Below are 4,582 nucleotides of genomic sequence, written 5' to 3'. Positions count from 1 at the left end.
TGGGTCCTCGGGTAGTTCCTGCCTAGTTAGGTAGGCCAGGAATGGTTCTGTCCACGGGGCGATGACAGCCATTATTACGTGGGCGGAAGGTGTTATTTCGGTGGCAGAGCCTCCGATTATGTCAGAGTGTTCGGTATCTGTTGTTGTGGCCGGGTCCGGACTATTGTTACCGGTCTCCCCTTCCCATACCACGGATGGCTTAAACAGCCTTTCCAAGAAGATATTAGGTGGGACAGGGTCGCGCTTAGCGCCGATGCGGGCGAGGATATCCGCCGCCTGATTGTTTTCCCGGGCCACATGGTGGAATTCAAGCCCCTCGAACCGAGCTGACATTTTGAGGACGGCGTTGCGATAAGCCGCCATTTTTGGATCCTTGGCGTCGAAGTCTCCATTTATTTGAGATATTGCGAGGTTCGAGTCCCCACGCACCTCCAGGCGTTGAATGCCCATGGAGACTGCCATCCGGAGACCATGTAACAGGGCCTCATATTCTGCTGCGTTGTTGGAGTCTGTATATAATATTTGGAGTACGTATTGGACTGTATCTCCGGTGGGGGATGTCAGGACGACACCAGCCCCCAGACCCGCCAGCATTTTAGAGCCGTCAAAGTGCATAATCCAATTGGAGTACGCGCCGTACTCTTTAGGGAGTTCGGCTTCTGTCCATTCGGCGACGAAATCAGCCAGTACTTGTGACTTAATGGCTCGCCGTGGTTTTATATTATGTCGAACGGGAGGAGCTCAATAGCCCATTTAGCAATCCGGCCCGTGGCCTCGCGGTTGTTTATTATGTCGTTGAGTGGTACTTCAGAGGCCACCGTGATTGAACACTCTTGAAAGTAGTGTCGTAGTTTCCGGGATGCCATGAAGACCGCGTATGCTATCTTTTGATAATGTGGGTACCGTGATTTGCATGGAGTGAGGACAGTGGATACATAGTATACCGGCTTTTGAAGCGGGAACTTATGTCCGTCCATCTCTCGTTCGATGACGAGCACTGCGCTTACAACTTGGTGTGTTGCCATTATATATAGCAGCATTGGTTCGCCGACGTTAGGTGCGGCCAAGATTGGGTTTGTGGCCAAGACGGCTTTTATTTCTTCTAATCCGGCCTGGCCGCATCCGTTCACTCGAAGTGTTTGGTGCGTCGAAGAAGGCGATAAAGAGGCAGTGCCTTTTCTCCTAATCGGGAGATGAAGCCGCTTAAGGTGGCCACACATCCAGTTAGTTTCTGGATTTTGCTTGAGGTCTGTTGGGATGGCCAACTATGACAGAGCTCGGATTTTAGCCGGATTTGATTTGATTCCTCTGTTGGAGACGATGAAGCCTAAGAGCTTTCCGGCGGGCACGCCGAAGACGCATTTTTCCGGATTGAGCTTAATGTCGTATGTTCGGAGATTGTCGAACGTGAGCCTCAAGTCGTCTATTAAGGATTCGACGTGTCTGGTTTTAATGACCACATCGTCTACATATGCCTCCACTGTTTTGCCAATCTGTGTCTCCAAGCATGTCTGAATCATGCGTTGATAGGTTGCACCGGCGTTTTTGAGCCCGAAAGGCATGCTGTTAAAACAGAAGGGGCCGTATGGAGTGATAAATGTCGTTGCGGCTTGATCGAACTCCGCCATCTTAATTTGATGGTATCCGGAGTATGCGTCGAGCAAACACAATGAGTCGTGTCCTGCGGTAGTGTCGATAATTTGATCGATGCGGGGGAGGGGGAAGGGATCCTTTGGGCAAGCCTTATTAAGGTCCTTGAAGTCGACGCATAGGCGCTAGGATTTGTCCTTCTTTGGTACCATCACCAGGTTTGCTAGCCAGTCCGGATGTTTTATTTCTCGGATGAATCCGGCCTCCAGTAACTTGGCTAGCTCCTCTCCCATGGCTTGTCGCTTAGGCTGAGAGAAGCGCCGAAGAGTTTGCTTGACCGGCTTGAATCCCTTTAGGATGTTAAGGCTATGCTCGGCCAGCCTGCGTGGGATTCCTGGCATGTCTGAAGGATGCCAGGCGAAGATGTCCCAACTCCCGCGCAAGAACTCCCGTAGTGCGGCGTCTACTATGGGGTTTAACTGTGCCTCGATGGATGCTGTTTTTGTAGGGTCCGTTGGATAGACTAGGAATTTGACTATTTCATCCGCTGGTTTAAAAGAGGTGGACTTGGATCTTTTTTCGAGTATCACGTCGTCCCTGTCCACTGTGGAGCGCAGCGCAGTTAATTCCTCGGCCGCGAGGGCTTCGGATAACGCCTCGATGGCCAGTGCGGCTGTTTTATTTTCGGCGTGAAGTGCTATGTCCGGATCACTAGCTAGAGTGATGATTCCATTGGGCTCGGGCATTTTGAGCTTCATGTACCCGTAATGGGGTATAGCTTGGAAGATCGTGAATGCCTCCTGCCCTAGAAGGGCGTGGTATCCGCTATTGAACGGGGCCACTTGGAATGTGATTTCTTCGGACCTATAATTCTCCGGCGTGCCGAATACCACATCCAGTGTGATTTTGCCAGCACATCATGCCTCCCGACTGGGGATGATTCCTCTGAAGGTCGTGCTGCTTTGCTCAATGCGGCTTCTGTCTATTTCCATTTTTCAAAGAGTCCCCTCATAAATGAGGTTTAATCCACTGCCGCCGTCCATGAGCACTTTAGTAAGCCGGAAGCCGTTCACAATTGGACTAAGGACCAAGGCGGCTGGTGCTCGGGCTGTTCGGAATTTAGGTTCGTCACTAGCATTGAAGGTGATAGCCGTATCGCTCCATGGATTTGTTGCTGCTACATGGCAGACTTCGGCAAGGCTGCGGAGTGCTCGCTTACGCCTATTATTTGAGGCGAAGGTCTTGAAGACTGTCAATACTGTATTGTTGTTCTCCATGGGATGGTGCTGTGCGGTATTGTTGATGAGGATATCCTCACCGCTCTTCGCCACCTGCCGGAGTACCCAACATGCTCTAAGGCTGTGTGTTGGTATGGTATCCGCTGTACTGTGAATTTTGCATGGCCCGTTGAGCCATCCCTGCAATACGGTTCCACGCCCTGTCGTGGGCTTCTGTTTCTTTGTAATTGGATCGGGTGACTTATGAGAGTACACCCTTTTAATTCGTACGCGGGGTTTAGTGAGAGCCGGAGGATCCCAGAATTTTGTTTGGGTTTTCCAGGCGCTTTCCATGGCACAGTACTTCTGTACTATGGCCGCCAAGTCGGCGAAGTGTGCTATGTCACGGCGACTTATGGCATTGAGGATTTCCTTGTCCGTGCAATTTTTGCAAAAGAATGAAATTGCGTCTTCCTCGCGACAGTCCTTGACCTTGCTCATTACAAGGAGGAATCTGGCCCAATAGTGATGTACTGTCTCTTGGGGCTCTTGTCTAATCTAGGAAAGATCGCTTATATCTGGGTGGGTGGGTAGATTTAGGTCTGAACCCTGACCCGATCTGAGACCCAGGAGTGGCGGAGTTTCTGCTCTTGAAAGTTCGGGCTCCGGTTTGTTGCTCGATAGGTCTGGCCCGCTGTCTGACTCTAGTTTCAGAGCTTGGGCCATGTCCTCCCGTAAATGGGTATCCGGCTTAGAGAGCTCGGGAATCCGGACATAGCTTGTCCTCAAGATAGAGGAAGAATCACTGCGTTGCTCCTCCACCACCGCTAACCGATGGGTGACCGGCGGAGAGTTAATCTCCCTTTGGTCGGGTTCAAGCCCGATCCGATCATAGTTTGGTGCGACTCCCAAGGCGGTGATGCAATCCGAGAGCTCGTTCAAAGAAGAGAGCTCCATTGGATCCATCTACTCGGCGAATTCCGAGCCGACGTGGAGACTATTTTTGATGACCCGAGAAGTCATCGTCGGCGCAGCGGCCGAACGGGCGGTCATGACGAAGCCGCCTAGTCGGAGAGTTTGGCCTACAGCCAGGGCTCCCCTAGAGGTGATGTTGTCCTTGACAATGAGACGAGCCATCCAGCCTTACGGCGACGGCACAGTGGAACTCTCAATGAAAGCACCAATGTCGGTGTCAAAACCGGCGGATCTCGGGTAGGGGGTCCTGAACTGTGCGTCTAAGGCGGATGGTAACAGGAGGCGGGGGGCACGATGTTTACCCAGGTTCGGGCCCTCTCGATGGAGGTAATACCCTAATTCCTGCTTGATTGATCTTGATGATATGAGTATTACAAGAGTTGATCTACCATGAGATCGTAGAGGCTAAACCCTAGAAGCTAGCCTATGGTATGATTGTTGTTGTCCTACGGACTAAACCCTCCAGTTTATATAGACACCGGAGGGGGCTAGGGTTACACAGAGTCGGTTACAAGGGAGGAGATCTACATATCCGTATTGCCAAGCTTGCCTTCCACGCCAAGGAGAGTCCCATCCAGACACGGGACGAAGTTTCAATCTTGTATCTTCATAGTCCAACAGTCCGACTAAAGGATATAGTCCGGTTGTCCGAGGACCCCCTAATCCAGGACTCCCTCACTCCTTTTGACCCCTCTACTTGTGCACGGGCAGTCAGAGCCGCGCCTGCGGCCACACTTGGCAGGGTAAAGGGAGGAACCAGAGGCACAAGATGGGCAGAGCAATGCCAAGACCAAATACGC

This window comes from Triticum aestivum, chromosome 2D, assembly GCF_018294505.1.
Source record: "Triticum aestivum cultivar Chinese Spring chromosome 2D, IWGSC CS RefSeq v2.1, whole genome shotgun sequence".
In the NCBI taxonomy this organism is placed as follows: domain Eukaryota; kingdom Viridiplantae; phylum Streptophyta; class Magnoliopsida; order Poales; family Poaceae; genus Triticum; species Triticum aestivum.
The sequence above is the reverse complement of the archived record's forward strand: the minus strand, read 5'-3'. Positions refer to the sequence as shown.